The 19844-nt window shown below is 42.4% G+C and overlaps 1 protein-coding gene across 2 annotated transcripts in view; it reads right to left on the bottom strand.

The window, feature by feature from the left end:
- PRRT3 (proline rich transmembrane protein 3) overlaps positions 1-18497 on the bottom strand; it is a 60046-nt gene extending 41549 nt beyond the window's left edge. The window contains exon 1 of one of the 2 annotated variants that reach the window (XM_069966815.1): positions 18187-18497. The gene's annotated coding sequence lies outside the window, so the exon portion shown is untranslated. Of the gene's footprint in view, positions 1-11102; positions 11252-18186 lie in introns of those variants that run through there. The other variant, XM_069966814.1, reaches the window with a different exon arrangement.
- Positions 18498-19844: the final 1347 nt, after the last annotated feature.

Genomic DNA, 19844 nt, shown 5'->3' with positions numbered 1-19844 from the left:
CATATTTATGGATTCTATGGGGGAGATTTATGAAAGGATGTAAATATACACCTGGTGTAAACTGCCCACAGCAACCAATCACAGCTCCTCTTATCTTCTACCAGAGCTGAAAGCTGAGCTGTGATTGGCTGCTGTGGGCAGTTTACACCAGGTGTATATTTACACCCTTTCATAAATCTCCCCCTATGTGGGTGAAATCAGAAGAGGGGTGGGGGGCATAACTGTAGAGGGTACAGAAGTTGCGTACACCAACCCTGGAATCTTAGAGTCCTATTACACAAAACAATTTTGAACGATTAACGACTAATGATAAATGATCGCAAACGAGACCACCATATCATTCACTATATTACCCAGAACGAGTCGTTCGTTATGATTGTTACCATGATCATTACCGAGATCATTCCTACGATCACTTACTCCATCTGATGCCAGCAAAACAATGAACAATGTGCAATGACACTAAACGATTAGTGGAAAAAAATGCGGAACTTGAGTAAACAAATGTGGAATTACAGCGAACGATTAACAATGATTTTAGGTTCAGATCTAAATCAACGATCAATGACACAAAAACGATTTTTCAATCCTTGACTGCAATTACGTAGAACAATTATCCTTTAAATTCGAACGATATAGCAATTTTTCACACCATAATCGTCCCGTGTAATAGGGCCCCTTAGTGAGTTGTGGAGTCTGTAAGGTCCCTGATTGAGGCGATCAGTACTTTATATGGCATGTACTATTTGGGGGACCCGGGCTTCAGATTTGAATAGGAGCCAATAAAATTCAAGTTATTTGATGAAATTGTTCTTAAAGTATTTTCCAGCTTAGTGCCATGACCCAGGCGGTTTCAGTCTTTGGGCAGCTGACTGCTATGTGGTTAATCTGGGATTACAATATGTGTGTGCCTGGGAACCACTAAATAGATTGGTAGTGACATCACGATTACAATATTACAAGTGTACAAGCACATGCATTGTGGAGAACCAGAGAATTAAGTATGCCCAGTTTCGCAGCAGATCAAGTAATCCCATGTGACCTGCTCACAACAGAGACTTCCCTTATTAATTTGTTTGTTCTGATCAGGTCCCTTGTGCCGTCTCATAAAATAAAAAAAGCTTCAATGGCATAAACACAAATAGCTATATACTCACACCTTACCACAAAACAATTACATCTCATAATCAAGGAATATACATGTTATGGGTGTGCAATTTAATAGGCTGGAAGAGAGTACGGCTAGGGAGTGTAATATGCCCCCACCCTGTCTAAGTGAGCATTAGTCAATTCTTACACCATGCGCTGTCTGAGACCAGACATCACACTTACTAATTAATATTTTGTACCTGCCAAGAGATTAACGTATATCTCATGCTTATATACAGTGAAGAATTTCATCACTGGACTGAATTAATATTTGCTTAGCCTATCATTATGTAAGGAACAACATGACCAAGGTAAGAAAGGCAGCCCTGGACCTGAGTACAGCGGGGGGCATGGGGGCATTTGGCTCAGAGTTTCTACCACCCTATTCACATTGCATGGCATTGCAACACATAATAACGTGGCAGACAGTAAGAAATTAATTCTAATCACTTAAAGGGGACAGAAGTAGAACAACACGACTGCTTTCTTTCAGAAATAGTGCCACCAATGCCCATCAGTTGTGCTTCTGTGTGTGGTCAAGGGTCCTTTTGAATGGCCGGACACATTCCCAATATGAGTACTGAATAGTGCTACAGAGCTCAATGATCATCTGGCCACTTACATCACTGTTGGCTGCACATCCCCTGTTTACGGAGAGAAATATGTGGCCGACCACAATAAGGCCACACAATCACAGCGATCAGCCAATGAACAAGCCATTGCTCATTCCTTAACTGATTGCTGGGTCTATGGGGAAATAATCAGGCTGTTTGACTGATAAATTCCCCATGTAAAATGGACTTTAGGGTGCGTGCACACTACGGGATTTCTGCTGAGACTTTAAGCGTATTCTGCCAGACGGTCTCCACTTGAACTTCCACCCGTTCCATAGACTCAATGATATTTTCTGGCGAATTCCACCCAAAGAATTCCGTAGTGTGCACGTACCCTCAAAGAGGTTATCTGGGTAGCAAGACAATTGTAAGGCATGATAATCAAGAAGTAATACTCACTTCTCAAGGCCTCCCACAGCTCCCAGTTTGACTCGGTCCTCGCTTATCACTCTTCTTTCTACTTCAGAGATGAACTCACTGACTGAAGCAGAGAGGTAAGTGGGGGAGCAGAAGAAATCACAGAAGAAACTGCCCTGGAGCGAGGTAGGTGAGTAAGACTTTATTTTTTTGCCACCCACAGTGATATAGAAACTTTTTGCTACCTGATAACCCTTTTATGCTGCAATACCAGGCACAGCATGTAGCTCTTCATTCACCCTATTACACCAGAAGGGCTCCCCCATTGTGCAGAAAACCATCTGCCTGGTGAAACTGAAGGTAATGCTACATTTCCCCTATAGCGCCCACTGTGGGGAAATCTATAGCTAGAAAGGGCCACTGGTTTGCCAAGCAGGACCCACAGACCCACCGGCTTACAAAGGACTTATAATTTAAAGGTGAGGTTTGTGTATTGTTTGTGTAGACTGAGGATGATAGGAGCTTCTTACACAGAACATCTGGTACCTGCACCTGACACATGAGTAAGATATGTTATTATTCATGCTACTCCTCCACATAGTGTTTACTGTGTGTGAGCTGGAACCTGCCAGCATGTGGGTTTGAGCAGGCCCCGCACCGCACTCACCGTAGTGACACATTCCATTAGCTTTAGTGCCCATTCTTGTCTGGGCTTGATCTTGAAGGGTGTTTGAAGTGGGAGCTATGAAATAGTTTATAAGTGAGTATAAGAGTTCTGACTTTGCAAACCTAGTATTTATTATGTCCCTTTGATATTAAAGGAAAAATGCAGAGTAACACAGATGGGCCTATTTTTTTTTTTTCTCGCGACACCACCTCACTATTGTTCATGGTTATGTCTAGTAGTGCTGGCCAATTACATGACACTGATTTGCAATTGCAGGCATGGTCCATGAACTAGGGTGGTACCTGAAAAAAGCCCTGTATATTTACCAGTACCAAGGTGGAATATAGACTTTAGAATTTCTCTAAAAAAGGCTAAGAGATACGAATGCACAAAGTATTTGTGCAAGCACTGCCCTTTCCGCTGGGTCTACACCATATTTGCCAAATGGGGTGCAAAATGGTGCAAAGGGGGCATTTATCGCCTCTCCAAAGAAATTGAAGAATAAGTCTACATCAGCTTTCTGGCATAAATCTTTGAGGCCGCCATACAGCGGCATGGGTGAGAGGTGTGGTGTTTAACATAAGACCCATGTGTAACTATATTGGGCATACATGATGTGTGATCTCTCCTGTTCTGCTCCATACATAAGAACCCTCACAATGGGAAGGGAGTAATCATCACTTGCTATTACTCCTGGCAATAGGCATTCACAAATACAACCTTAGGCCACATTTACACAACGTATTCTTTCAATAAATAACGTCTGTTGTTGCAGTTTGCAACACCGGCCACTATTTATTGAAAATGTCTAATGACATTGTGTTCTATGTAATCCCGGACAGAGTGTATAGACACTGTATACACTCCAGCTGGGATTCCATGCGGTTGCCCTCAAAACTGATTTTGTGCTGCCACTATTTGTTGAATAGCGGCCACACGAAGTTGACAATGCAGACAATGTAAAGTGCAGCTCTGGTCGGACTTTACATTGTCTGCAATGGTTAATAGGCATGTTGGTGCCCTGAATGTGCCAGCATTCCAATTCAAAAGAAATGAAGTTCATCTGGCCAGTACTGCAGTACCGGCCAGGGTGAACCTCACAGACAACTGCCTTTCTGTGACATGGCCGTGTCACAGAACGGATGCTGTCTTACAGCTTGTGAACTCGGCCTTAAGGTCCTATTAGACAAAGCCATTTTTTGTTCTCTCGAATTAAAGATAAACAATTGCCAATCAGCGCTTCTGTGAACACCCCCAAATTATTCACCATAATAAACTGAACGATAGTTGTTAATTACGATCATAATTTCGAATATGGGCGATCGTAAGAACAAATGAATGATGTGTACACACCGAAAGATTTGCAAACAATTAATATACAATTAACAATGATTTTATGGACAGCTTAAAAGACACGATTGTTTATTGTTTTCTGCATACTCGCCGAAAAATTATCATATAAATTTGAACAATATAAAAAATTTTTGCACAATAATCTTTCCCTGTAATAGGGCCGTTATGTATTGGCATACAGAAATCAGATTGCAAGCTGTAGTGGCATGTAAGACCTACTGACAAACCTGATGTGTAGAATGTGAGTAGTGTAATTATAGGGCTGCGGCTGGTGTGTATTTGCTTTGAGATGTCATTTGACCTGATGCATGGATCCACTTATTGTAAACCACTTATTTACATTCCATTGGCTTCCCCTACTGTATGCTACTGTGTCATATTAAAGGGATATTCTGAATAATTTAGTCACCCCATTCTTCCCTGCCAGGTTCCAAAGAACTTGGAGCAACTAGAGGAAGAAAGGGTTACATTTATGTATATTTGCAAGTTACAACTTCCTGCCAGATTCCTTAAGAAGAGCAGCTCTGAAGCACAAAGTGCTGCTCTATCAAGTGAAATGATCGAAAGTTGATAATATTCTGAGCACTATGGGATCTGCCCAAAAATCGCCGCCCTAAGGTGCTGACAACAATAGCGCTTCAAAGTTATGATCTATTTATAAATCTCTTCAAATAACTTTTCAGAGAGGAGAATAAACCTGATCCGGTTAAAAGCAATCAGGAATATAAAGGGCTCCCATTGTTACCTTGACTTCTTCATCCTCCTGCTTGAGGAGAACTGCAGTTTGATGTTGGAGAGTGGTGTTTATGCAATGCTGTAATGTTTATTCACACGTTTCCTGAGGCTGAGATGACATTAGACTGCACCGACTCTGCTGTGTTCCCATAATAATTACAGACAACTCTCTGCTGAACTAAGCTAAAGCCACTTCCCCTAACACAGTGACAATAATTGGATTGGATGGCTAAAGCTACGTGTGATATCATTACTCAAAAAAGCACCATATAGAGGCCTCCGGGCTCATCTGCTTCTAATCAGAGGATACAGGAAATCTCAGCAGAAGTAAAGCTCTACCATTCAGAGCTTGAAAGGTGTCCTTGTAACACGCCGACATCACCTATTCACCATTCACTCACTTTTTTTTTTTTGCTTAGAAATGTATATTAGAAAACTGGAAACTACCATCAAGCTTCCATTGACAGATCTGTCATTCTTTGAGGTTGTGTTCACATATTGACTATCAATAATGCCTTAGGCTACGTTCACACAATGTAAATTATCAATTAATCACGACCGTTGGTGCAATTTGCAACAACGGCCATAATTAATTAATTTTTTACGTTGTGCTTCCAGCCAATGGAATCCCGGCCGGAGTGTATACACATAGTATACACTGCAGCCTGGATCCCTAGCAACTGCAGTGAAAACTGATATGTCAGTTTTGTGCGGCCGCTATTCATTGAATAGCAGCCGCACAAAAATGTCATTTCCCACAATGGAGAGTGCGGCTCTAGCCGCACTTCCTATTGTGTGCAATGGTGAATTGAGATGCGGGCACACACAAATGCGCCCGCATCCCAATTCATCAGAAAAGAAGTTTATCCGTCCAGTACTGCACTGTCACTGGCTGTTCTGTGACAAGGCTGGGTCACAGAACAGCAGGTGTCATATGTAGTGTGAACACGGCCTTAGGCTGCATTCCCACATTTGCTATACAAAATGTGGCCAAAACCATGGCCGCACAATAATATTGGGATTATCAGCAGGATCGTGCAGTTGTTGGTAACCAAATTGGGCCATCATTTTGACCGCAATGTGGGGAAGTGGCCATAAAGTAAGCCCTGTAATGAACCGCAGGATAGTGAAGGGAACACATGACAAGGGGATGATGCAGAAGGGAATAAAGAAGGCAATAAAGAAATAAGTCTCAGGCAGGAAAGGAATGGGAGGAGTCTGTCAGGGGAGGAGTGTATAAGAGAGGGTGGAAAACAGGAAGGATCAGTGCGCAACAAGGTCCTCCATCCCTATATACAAATATCAGTGGTGGAGAGAGATGGGTGTTTTGTTGTGGCCTTGGGGTTGGGTGGGATGGTATGTTGTCACAGTGGGAGGGGTTTTGAAGGTGTTGCAATTAGTTCATTGCTGATAAGGGAGGAATTATACCTTTCTCCTAGTGTGACCCTCTTATTTCAAATGGTTTGTGGCTCAGTCACAGTTTGGTCCTCGTGGGCAGGGTCCCTGGGGGTGGGTGGAGATCTCCCAATAAGATGCCTTTGGGCCAGGTGATCTCGGCTAAAGGTAAAACTGAGATGGCGGCTTAAGCAATTGGTGGAAAAAGTTTGGTATGCCTTCAGGGACCGCTCCTACAAGGGTAGAAGTTGTGCAATAACCCTTAGGTATAATTGTGTGATGTAACTGTTTACAATAAAGTTCTATTTAATGGTTATTTATATGTTTATATAAAACTAAGTAAATGGGGGCTGCTGTGGCCTTTTCTCCTAACAGTTGCTTGTGTGTTGTTATTATAGGGGAATGGGGAGGTAAGGTGGTGGGTGGAATCAAATAACTAGACTATTCCTTAGTTATGTGTCATGGACCCATGAAAAACCAATGTCATCCTGTCATGATGAGCTGCTTGAAGCCAAGTATATTAGTATTATCATGTAATATAATGATCAGATCAAGTCCTCCCGAACTGGGAGAAGCTCTTTTCAGACGTGATCCAAATGCTATGGGAAAACATGCCAACAGTTCTCTCCCCAATATCTGCATGATGCTTCCAATAATCCAAACATGTATGTGGGAAAACAGCTTAAAGCTATGTTCCCACTACAGGATTTTATCAGAAAAAGATGACCGTCTATTGATAATGATGGCCGCAAACAATGATCATGGTCATAATTTGCAAACATCATTATCAACAGACAGACATTGTTTTACGCTGTCCTATAGTGGAAACATAGCCTTAGTCAAGGGAGGCCTGAGTGGGGCTCCACCTCTGTGACATCATATGTCCATAAGGACAATGCTTTATTATGGATAGGTTCACACACTGTCAAAATGACCGTAGTTTTTATTGGACGGCCATCATTTAAACAACACAGATGTTATTTGTCATTAAGTAAAGGCTGTCCAATAAAAACAGCCATCATTTTCACGGTGTGTGAGAACATAGCCTATATATATATATATATATATATATATATATATATATATATATATATATAAACACAAAGGGGGAGATTTATCAAACTGGTGTAAAGTAGAATTGTCTTAGTTACCCCTAGCAACCAATCAGATTCCACCATTCATTCTCCAAGAAATCTGTGAGGAATGAAAGGTGGAATCTGATTGGTTGCTAGGGGCAACTGAGCCAATTCTACTTTTCACCAGTTTGATAAATCTCCCCCATGGAGTAAGGCAAAAAATTCAGGATACCCTTTAATTCCCTAGCAAGTAATGGGTGATGGGTCCTATCTTTTTGGCTATGTCTGGAACATGTCCACCATATTGAAAACCACCATATTTGATCAAAGGCAAGTTTTTTTTTCAGTGGGAAGGTGGTCAAGTAGTGTATAAAAGAAGACTGGTCATGTAGTGTATCAAGGAAGACTGGTCATGTAGTGTATCAAAGAATTTCTGGATTGTCTCAGAAATCAAATGTGGCAATAAAAGCTGCAATATCAAAATATATCAACACAGAAAGTTGCAACAACAACCAAGAACGTTCCCTATACAGCTATATAACATGTTCAATGTGTTGTCCCTGGTGCTGAACACAAAGCTATAAAGGCGATGAATCCAGTCGTTATGAAACCTCCTAAGAATCTTTCTTTGTTGACACAGCTCAGTGATATATATCTTTTTTTTTTTTTGGGGGGGGGGGGTGATAATGCTTTCCAGATGGCAACACTTCTTTGGCCGGCCAGGTCACCACATTGATTGGCATGTATGGGACTAGCTGGGATGCCACAGAATGCCATATGGAACCTCCTTCCTGACACCAAATATAGCAGTTACAATAAATCCCTGGATCACCGCCCCACCACCTCCATAAATCTAGTAATCATATAATGTAATATATTATTCAACATAGGCATCCAGGACCCTCTTGAATGTGTTTAATAAATCAACCATCACAACACTGTGTGCTAGAATGTTCTGTAGCCTCACTGCCCTTACAGCAAAGAATCCCTACGTAAGATAATGGTGAAACTTTATTTTCTCTAGATGTAGAGAAAATAGTTTCCCCAAAGCTATCTTATTTTTAAACAGAATAACCCTGAATTAACATAATGACAAGATCTTTCTTCTGTTCACACGACAGAATTTGTTGCAGATTCTGAAATCAAAATTACATATGCAGAACATGAAGCCTGCAGTGAATCTGCAGTGTATCCACCTTGTATGAGCATATTCGAAATCTCCAGCACTAGTATGGAAAGATGATTGAGCACAAAGACTGTGTGAGGTCTTGCTGAGCTAGAAGGGGTCCTTGACACTCCCCACCCATAGGTATAAGGACGTATACTTAAAAGCATGTGTTTCTAGTGCCAAAGGTTCATGAGGACATTTCCATTTATAGAAAACAATCATGAAATGAAAAGCTTGGTCAAAGGTTAAGAAAAAAGGCCAATAATATGTCCCTGGCAGGGTATGGCAGTGCACTTTGGTAGTACACCTCGGTAACAGAATAAACAGCAATGATCAGTACAGAGAACTGTCAGGATAAGCAGCTTTCAGTACCAGCATTAAATGTCTCACAGAACACAGTCAAATGGGGCAATTTTCCAGGCTGCATATAGAGATGGATCAGCAGGATGCCACATTAGCCGACCATACAGCGAATATGAATATCCTCCTCCTCCTAACGCCACTATTTATCTCCAGGTACCTGATCAACAGGTTTAATGACACCGAGCGGCGTCTGGGACAGCACATCAAAGGTCACCGCTGATATATGATTACATCCTAGTATAGTGGTGACCCATTATATGATAAGTGCTCTTTTCTAGAACCTCAATCCCAGGATTACTTCTATGCAGTGTGCTGCTTGTAAAGTGTGAATGTGCATTTGTAGACTTCATGGTTTTCTAGATTCTCAAATGCTGTTTGTTCAGCAATGTTTAGGTATAGTTCAACAAGGCAGATTATTCACTCGGGTGAAGTGGCCAATGGTTTCATGATTTTGCCTGTAAAACTGTAGGACATATTTTCAGCAAAATTGGGAAACCATTGGCCGCCATTTGCAGGCTGTGTTTATATCCAAATATGCTATCTGCATTATTGGACCATACCATTAGACTGTTGCTCGTTCTCAAACCACGTTACAAAGCTGGTTTTCTGAATGTCAACTTCAATAAATTGGTTTTCTACAATTCTAAGAATCGAATTGTTGCTTTTTTAGAACCCCAAGTGGCATTGAACAGGTTTTCTAGAACACCAAGTACCAGCGAATTGGTTTTCTAGGGGTTTTTTTCTTAAACCCCTGGATGTGCTTATTTTCTAGAACTGATGTCAGTGTATTTTTGTTTTTTTTGTGCTCTCTTTAGAATTGCATCTGCATATATGTTGCTTCTCTAGAACACCGGATGCCAGTATGTTGATTTTCTAGAACCCAAACTCGTGTGTTTTTTTCTTTCTAGAACCTCAGGTATCGTTCATCTACTTTCCAGAGCCCCAAATATCAGTGTGTTAATTTTCTAGCGCCTCATGTTTCAGTGTGCTGCCTTTCTATACCTCCATGTATCAGCATAAGTCAGGCTTCCAATATTCAATGTATTGTCAATGTATCACGGCTCTAGAGCACCGTGCAAAAAAAAAAAAGAAAAAGAAACAATTAGCTCCTGACAAAACTCACTGCACTGCTGTGGCATCCTATGCTGTCAGTTTTCATTATTTTCATCAGAATGGCTATACCAAATTGCTAGTTTGAAAGATAAAAAGGGAGTAAGGGCCCTATTACACCAACAGATTATCTGACAGATTTTTTTAAGCCAAAGCCAGGAATGGATTTGAAAAGAGGCGAAATCTCATTATTTTCTTTATTACCTGTTCTCTGTTTATAGTCTGTTCCTGGCTTTGGCTCAAAAAAATCTGTCAGATAATCTGTTAGTGTAATAGGGTCCTTACACCTCTGAAGTGTAAGGACCCTATTACTGTTTATCATGTCCCATCTTAGAAGTTTCATTGTAAAGCTGTGTTTCCACATATGCGTTCAGAATGCGTTCCGAACATGATGGGAACCACTCCTCTATTTCTTCCCCAATAGCGGCGTAATAGCAGGGACAGTCAGCTATTGGATACAAACAGGGGCGTGGTTTATACCACGTTCTGAACGCATTCTGAATGCATATGGTATCATATATAATATTAACAAATCCAGTCTTGAAGGCTTCACCTTTGCTTCAATAGATGAATGGTCCCCAAGACCTGAACTGAGAGACTGTAGCTGCAGAAAGATTATTGCTTACATGCTCCCAGCCAGTGCAGATGTTCTCTATGGACATATCCCATCTACACCACCACCTGTATGAATGAACCCATGGTCTCTCAGACCACCCCCTGGGGACTAACAGGGCACATAATAATAATGTACAGATGTGCCAGGACTGCATTTATCAAATGTAACATGGCTAAGTTTGTCATTTGACACAGCTCATCATGATTTGACATAGAGTTTCAGGTAAACCTTGATGAATAAGTAATCCAGCTTTAGGGTACGTTCACACTTACCGGATCCGCAGCTTATTTTCTGCTGTGGATCCGCTGCGGATCCACAGCAGATCCGCAGAAGATTTCATTTAAATAACTGAACACAGCATCAAATCTGCACCATCAAATCTGCTGCGGATCTGCTGCAGATCTGCTGCGGATCCTGTAGGTGTGAATGCACCCTTAAAGAGTTAAATGGCAAATTCAGCTTATTATGTAGAACTCCGCTAAAATCTAATGAGCCTTACCTTGTTCTAGAACACAGTGAATTCTCCCCACTGCTACGACATACATGGGAATCCTGAGGTTTACGGATAAAAAAAAATGCCTAAATTCCCCAAATGACAGCAGATGAATGGTGTACGCTTCTCTGATTCGGAGTCTGACTGAGTTTCTCTTCCTCCCTCCAAGTGGCTTCAATAATCTGCACAGAGCATAATAAAGCTCCGGGTTACACCTCTAAATCTGACTGAGCCAAAAAAAAAAAAAAAAAAAAAAACCTATGCTGGAGAACTGCCTCGTTCCTGCTCAGCCACTTTTTAACCTCTGCTATTTGCATGCCAGGAAGAACAGGGAGCAAATACTCCTGGAAAGCTGCAAAGGAGCCTGGCAGCTGGCAGGAGGGAAAAGGTCCTATGAAAAATCCCAAATTCATAGAGTACATCCTGATCAAAGAGGGACAACAATCCCCACTTTCCATTCTGCGCAGCTTGTATATAATTTATTGTCATCTATAAAGGATTTAGTCCTTGGTATGGAACAGAAAGTTGGAGATGATAGAAGGAAAGAATTTAGCTCAGTCTATGCCAGTGTTCCCAGTCATAAGAGGCTGTGAGGTCTGAGGATTCTAGATATAAATATATGGAATAAAACACCTTGGACTAAGCAAGTGCAAACGGGATAAAAGGCTCTGCAGCTTTTTGATAGACCTTATGCCTTATTTCCTCAATTTACCAATCTGGTTGCTGTCAGTGAATAGAAACATTCTTTTGGGAGACTGAAAACTTATGCAGACCTATGTGTTGCTACAATGTTATCCAGTCTGGCAATCGTAGAGAAGTAGAGAGACTGGACTCCAGGCTGGTATATTGTAGTAAACTGTAAGGACAAGAGAAGGACTTGTAGATCGTAAGCCCTTGTGGACAGGGTCCTCTATCTATATGTACCAGTCTGCGTTACCTTATTCATGTAACATGCTTTTGAGTTTGTATTGTTCTGTTTGTTAACCCTCATCGCCTGTATTATCAAGAGCGCTTTAAAAAGAAATAATGATAACAATTGGTGCTACTTGTAGATTGAGCCCGTTGGATATAATTGTAACATCTCCTCAGCTGTGAGAAATGTTAGGTTTAGAAAGTTGTAGAGCTTTTTATTATAAAGTAGTCCCTCAACACAATCCATAACTCTATCCATAACTCCAAAAAAAGAAAAACTAAATTATTTTTTAAGGAAAATAAGCAGATGGAGCAGTGAAGAGCATCGCAGGACATATAATATTGTACTGTAGAGAGTCACTAATAGCCAACCAGTGCACTTCAGTAATACTGGGATTTTACCAGTAAAATGGACACTTTCATTGGTTGATCATCTAGTTATTTAAATGTGCCGCAGATCCTGACTGTCTGTAGCATTGTATGTTGAGTCTGGTCTCAAGTTACAATGGTGCAGAAAGGACCATTGTATGCTGAAAATATTGTATCTTGAGGTCTTTGTAAGTTGAGGGACAACTGAACATCCATTACTTACCTGCTGTTATGTTCCCATAAGGCAATAACAGCCCCCAGTGCACCAAACTGCCTAATTTCCATATTAAAGGAAAAGCCCGAGCACAGGAATTTTTTTTTTAAACAGCAGGGACAAGGGGGAACATAACAAACTATACTAACTCACCTCTCTTTCTGCCTCTCCATCGGTGGATCGTTGCTCCAGGACGCCCGCCAGGCTCTGGGATATCCTGCAGAGCTGGACACAGCTTATAGACCAACAGCTGAGCCAGTCAGTGACTGGGGCAGGATGCGCTGCAGTCACTGATTGGCTGAGCAGGCTGTCCATCAGCTGGACTGGCATTTCACCCCACACCATGTCAGCATCACAACTCGGGGGAAAATGCCTTCCAGCAGGTGTCCCGGGGCCTGCCACGTGGCTCATTGCAGCCATGGGGAGAGGTAAGCAATGCTTGATTGTTATTTTCTCCCCTGCCCCTGCCACCCGTGTGATTTTTGATACGGACGATTTCTCCTTTAATTAAATTGACGTTTTAACAAAAATTAGACTGAGGATCAAGGTGAGAAAATGACCTTCCTTCTCAGCATCCTGTACGCTTTAGGAACATAGCAGCAGGTTGGAGTCTTCTAAGTTGCTATTAGTTTCCCTGTCATTTTAGGATATGCTGTCATGCATGTATATATCAGGAATAGCACTATTTCTGGCTATTATATAACTTGTATCTTGCTTTTATCACCAGTTTCCCCCTCAGCAGACCCCATGTCTAATTTTCTGTTGTTTCTAAAAAAGTGAGTATAGACTACCTGCTATGGTTTCCACATGTATACTGCACACCGAAGAGGGGACCCTGCTCCCCTATAACTCTGTAGTACACACTAACATACAGCAGCATTGAGGACATTATAGAACACTACTGAGCAGTCTAAGCTGGGAATCAAGCCCTGTGGTGGGATTTAAAACTGACAGTAAACTCTCTTTATAGTCACATATCTGCTTGCAGTTTTTTACAATCACTCTCCCTCCCCTCTTACTCCTCACCCCTTCCCTATTCATAGACTCCATTGACAGCAGGCAACCTGGAATTGCAAGATGCAATTAAGCTGAAACAATCCAGATAAGTGGAGAAAAAAAGGCATTTTGTCTGATAAGGTACATTCCAACATTTCTTACATTTGCTTTTACTATTGATTCGTGCAAACTTATGGAAATGACAACGACCATTTAAAGAGTACCTATTATGAAAAATAACTATTGACATGTCATCAGTTGAAACCTGCCGTGATGGGGAGAAATAGCCAGGGAGAGAGTGTGGCAACCGTGCCATTCACTCTCTAGCCATACAGTATCTCTGGAACAGCCAAATCTAACAATGTAAACCTATGTCGGAGATTCAGAGCAGCATTCAGAGTTCTACAAACTCCAGAGCTGAAATATTCCAACATCCCCTGCATGTTCAGTGTCTGCAAAGAGTATGTTACGGTTATTATTATTCATTCTAATATTTTGTTAGGGAACGGCAAGAACAGATAGGACAGAGACAGTGGGCCCTGAATCAGAACCCCCCACTGACCCTGCCTAATTGCCTCGGTCGACCCTAAACGGTCGCGGACAACCACGAAGGCGTTCCCTACGCTACGTAAGTGAGACACAGAACAGTACGGACATACAAAACACAATAGAGAATAGTGAAACAAGCCGGGTCAAACCAAACAGGCAACGCAGTACGAAGTCGGGCAACACAAGGAAAGTCGGAGGTCAGGCGAAGGTCAGAACACGATAAGTCAGGCGGAAGGAGTTAGGACGGGAAATGCAGGAAAAGGACAAGGGGGAGCTGGGATCAGATAAACTAGTAGCCAGCGACTTGAAGCTGGCACTGACAACACTTTATACTGGATCAGGAGCCCGGACCAAAGGCTGATTGGTCCGGCCTCCTGAATCCAGACACACAGCAGCTGGTGCACTGCAGGCTGAGTGGCAGAGAGATCCGTCACTCAGCTTGAGTACAACAGCACTCAGCTGCTCGGCCGGGCGACGCTCACTGACGCGAGACCTGTGGCTCCCCTGGTGACGTCACCCGGCCCTGCCGAGGAGGACGGCGTTGCGCTCCAGCCGGGCCAGACAACGCTGGAGCGCGGTCAGGTAAGTTACTGACATATTTATACCGAACATTGCATACACCTGTGTGTTATATTGCTACTTCCTTTGGATGCAGACATAAATGCAGGATGTTCATTCAGGAATAATATCAACTTTAGGGTAAAATTCCATTTGTTCATCTATCATTTTAAGTGTAAAACCTCATATTCAATATGTGACCACATGGGTGTGTCATCCATGTAACATGCTGATGACTGAACATGGTGACCTATTGGGTGGCAGCTGCTTTGACTCATCACCCAATAATCATAGTGGTTTTGTGTAATACATGTTACAAATGCTGTGCACATTCACACATATTACCTATTACAAACCATTGACCAGAAGTGTCCCCTGATCTTCACTTTTGGGTGTAATGTGGATAAACAGGAGCAAAGAGGACATTGGGTTAAAGGGTTACACTATGGTACTACATATTACTACATGGGGCCAAACCTCACTATGGCCACATTCAGTTGTTAGTGGGTTCAGAACATAAAGCTTCTGATTATATTGCTTACCGGTAGAAATGAGCGAGCATGCTCGTCCAAGCTTGGTACTCGTTCGAGTATTAGGGTACTCGATGGTACTCGTTACTTGGACGAGCATCTCACGATACTCGAGACAATGGCATCTTCCTCTTCCTGCATGTTTGGCGGCTTTTTTTCAGCCAATCATCATGCAGGAAAGTCTTTGGAAGCTCGTAGCATCACGTGGAACCCCATTATGTCGATATCAGCGATTGGCTGGCCAGATCAGATGACCTTGGTATATAAGAATCAGGTCCCGCGATGCTCGCTTCAGACGCAGGCTGGAAGAGATTAGGGAGAGAGCTGCTGTCTGTCAGGGAGAGTGTTAGGCAGGGAATTAGTGTGCGGTTTAGGCAGGAATACGACAAGAAGAACCCAACCGTCCTTCTAAGGGCTAAACATTTTTAAAACATTTTTTTTTTTTGCTACTCTTGGCTGCTGGCTTGGACTTGTAGTGCAGCTGTCAGTAGTCAATTTGTCCTGTTGCTGACATTCTCTTGGCTGGCTGGGATCTGTAGTTCAGTTATACCTATCCTCACTGTGCTGTGTCCTGTGCACATGGTGCCTTAAAAAAAAAATGCCAGTTACACACATCCTCTATACGTCTACCCCTAAATTCGCTGTCAGTAGTCAATTTGATGAAATGTAAAATGTTGCGATTAGCCAGCCCCAGAGGCGTCCATGCATGCTGCCCCTGCTGTTTCCTTTCCATTTCCGTGTTGTTTCCATCATTTTCTGAGGTTTTCAGGCAACCTTCCCTGTGCAGAGCTTTGGTCCCCTGCAAAATTGCTCGAGTTTCCCATTGACTTCAATGGGGTTCGTTATTCAAAACGAGCACCCAAGCATCTGGAAATATTTGTCTCGAGTATTGAGCACCCGAGCATTTTAGTACTCGCTCATCTCTACTTACCGGTGGCTGGAGAAGTTGGAAGTCCTAGGGCTGCATCCAGCTTCTCCAGCCACCGTGAGTCAGATGTCAAGTGTTCGAGTTCGGCCAATATGTTTAACAAGTTTGCTCAACCACTATTCACTAATATTGTGGTATCACAACAGTGAGGTGTTGCATAAAGCAATCTCACAGCTAAGAGATAATATACCCAGTGATGTCACAAGAAAGGGATTATATACCCAGTGCTGCCATGGCACAAAGCACACAGAGACATCACAATGCATGGAAAATGTAACAGTACTGTCTTAATGCATACACTAACATCACAGCATAGAAAGAAAAAGTGATATCACGGTATAATACATGTATAAACTTGCTGTCATGCTCCTATTGCATCACCCATAGGCATCACTGCTGCTTACCCCTGGGCAAGGATATAGCAGCCCAACAACTAAGGCGGTTTATATGTTCTTGTACATATGAATTTGTAGATACGGCCCCTCCGCAAAACGCTGCCACTTTGCTGGTATTTTTGTCCCTCACCCTCTTTGATAAATCACTCCATTGTATGCGGAGCTCTGGAATTCAAAGTATCACAAAATCCTATGGATTGTAGGAGAAGATGGCTGAGTGCACGCTCCAGTAGTGTATCAGTGGGCACAGCTGCAGAAGCCGTCACCTCTGACACAACATTACTCACTGGCTTTGTGCACCACTAATAGCAGCAATTGTGGCATTACTCATACAAGGGGCTGTGATGGGCAGAGAAGAAATTACTACAATTGTTGAGTCCACTTGAAGACACTTTGTTCCTCTTGTACACTTGACTGAAAGGATTTTTTCTTTTTTTGTTTTCTGATACGGTTGAAAAGTAAATTTGGGTTCAGAAAGTATGTTCTGTTGCAGCAATGTAGATGAGATTTTAAGACATCCTATCTACACAGTGCAGAGAAAATGCATGCGGAACCTTCAGTATGGATTTTAAGGGAAGACAATATGTGCACTGGCAGATTGGTGCACTAGCGGTAAAGGACCACCCTTAGTTCATTGAACATCCTCATTTGCATAATAATAAAAGTTAAAGTTACTCAATAAAGGCATAATAAAGTTACATGGAGCCTTCCTGCCCTATTACAACTTTTTAGCATTATATGGTAGGCTTTCCTGCTGATAGATTATTTAAAGGGGATATCCAGCACTGCACTTCTCCACATCTGCATTGATACTTCTGCAGATGAGAGGTGGGGGCAAGAGCGTGTTGAGGGCAATGACCAATAGCCACCCGATGTTACTGATGTCACTGCTACATTGGGCAGCTATTGAACATTGCATAACATGCTCCCTCTGCATGGATGGGCAGACTGAGAAAGTGGGGCGCCAGAGAGCAAAAAAAGGTAGGACCCTTCAAAATCTCCAATATCCCCCTTAATGGCCCAATCTTCTAATGGTAAGACACAAGTCTCCTACACATAGTCATTTGGGATCCCACAGGAGCAGAAGCAAAGGCAGAGCAAAGATGTCCTCTTGTTACTTATAAAGTGATAGCAGAGGATTATAGTAGAGTTATAGTAGAGGATTATTATTGCTTCCTTTATTTAAATGACATCTCCAGTAATCCAGAACCTTTGATAAACCAGTATTGAGTCATTCTATTACATTCTCCAGTCTTGGGTAACTAGAGCAATAAAGAGGATGTCTGTGATCAGAAGTGATCTAGTTTCCCAGAACCACAAAATGATTTCCCATGGGTATTTCTGATACTGCAACTCCTTTATATCGTGAATGGGGCCGAGCTGCAATATTAGGCCCACCTTATGGGCAAGAGTGGCGTTCTACTTAGAAATACGTATGCTTTAAATTTAAATTTCTAACTATGCTAAAAATGAATAGAAATATTTGTTCCCAGAATTCTAATAGTTTAAAGCTGGGATTGCATTGGATCTAGTCTTGACAATCTGATAAAAGTGACACAACCTAGACTCCAGACTGATACGTACACTGATACTATCAGTTATAGATATCAATAGACTGGCAAGGAGTCGTCTCTCTTACCCTGAGAGTTAACATCCGATGTCCTAGATCTCCTCAGGATACTGTCCTCTGGAAGCTCTGGGATCCGGCGGAGAGCTGTGTCATGTGTACACCAGTGAGGTTTGCTGTCTGTCGGATAATGAGACGCCTAATTGAATGAAGTCAGCCTGTGGCACTGTTATGGGTCAGCCTCTCTATGCAGGGATTACCAAGCAGGCCACGTGGGATGCAGCTCGACAGGCTTTAAGCACTTCACACAGGGTTCATCCATGACCTGGCTAGGAATAACCGCAGAGCCCAGGTCTCCCGCTGTGTCCTCAGGACAGGGTTTTGCTGTGTTTTGACATGTGTTTCCTGTTGTAAAGTCAATGGTTGAGGAAAAGTTAGAAATTTCCTTTCATGTTTTGTCATATTATTTATTATTAGGTCCCGGGATGCATCCCGCCCTGCAGCTGTCTGAAGTGAACCCTGAAAAGGTGCCCCACTAACCCTCCAATTTAAAATTCACCCCCTTCCCACCAAAAAAGCAAGAAAAAAAAAGTTTACATGTGTCTATTAGTCGAAGACTGAAATTAGGAAAATTAGGCTAATAGTTTTTTTAGTTAGAGAACACGGATGATGATGTTAAAGGGGTCATCTGGCCTACAGCAATTATCACCTGAATAAGTGCTAGATCTGTGCTGAAAATCCCACCAGTCACCAGAGTTAAGGTGCGTTTACACAGACAGATTATTGAAGTCAAAGAAAGTAATGCATTTGAAAGGTGGAGAAATCCCAGTCTTTCCTTTATGACCTGTTCTCTGTTTACAGTCTGTTACTGGTTTTGGCTCTAAAAATCTGTCTCATAAATCTCTCCACAAGGGCCCTTTTACACACCTTATCTGACAAATTTTTGAAGCCAAAGCCAGGAACAGACTATGAACAGAGAACAGGTCATACAGGAAAGATCTTTTTAAATTCATTCCTGGCTTTGGCTTAAAAAATTTGTCAAATGATCCGTCAGATATCTCTGTGTGTAAAAGAACCCTTAGAGACCCTAAATTTTGCCCCCCCCTGCATCCCCCTAGCTACTGTTTCTTAGTCCCTCCACTTACCTGTTGTCTTCCACCCCTCACCTACTGTCTCCCTCCCCTCAGCTTCTGTCTCCCACCCCTCACCCGCTGTCTCCCTCCCTTCACCTACTGTCTCCTTTCCCTCAGCTTCTGTCTCCCACCCCTCACCTGCTGTCTCCTTCCCCTCACCTGCTGTCTCCCTCCTTTCACCTGCTGTCTCTCTCTCCTCACCTGCTGTCTCCCTCCTTTCACCTGCTGTCTCGATCTCCTCACCTGCTGTCTCCCTCCCCTCCCTTGCTGTCTCCTCCCCCTCACCTACTGTCTCCCTTCCCATACCTACTGTCTCCCTTCCCTCACCTGGTGTCTCCCTCCCCTTACTCGGTGTCTCCTTCCCCTTACTTGCTGTCTCCCTCCTCTCACCTGCTGTGTCTCTCCTCTCGCCTTCTGTCTTCCTCCCCTCACCTTGTACAGGCCCTATTACACACATATATTATCTGACAGATTTTTAAGACTAAAGACTTATCGCGCTATATATATATATATATATATATATATATATATATATACACAAAAATAAATAATAATAAAAATGAAAATACAAGGTTACATTGTTGTCTTGCATGCCAG

The sequence above is a fragment of the Dendropsophus ebraccatus genome, chromosome 4 (assembly GCF_027789765.1).
Source record: "Dendropsophus ebraccatus isolate aDenEbr1 chromosome 4, aDenEbr1.pat, whole genome shotgun sequence".
In the NCBI taxonomy this organism is placed as follows: domain Eukaryota; kingdom Metazoa; phylum Chordata; class Amphibia; order Anura; family Hylidae; genus Dendropsophus; species Dendropsophus ebraccatus.
The sequence above is the reverse complement of the archived record's forward strand: the minus strand, read 5'-3'. Positions and strand labels throughout refer to the sequence as shown.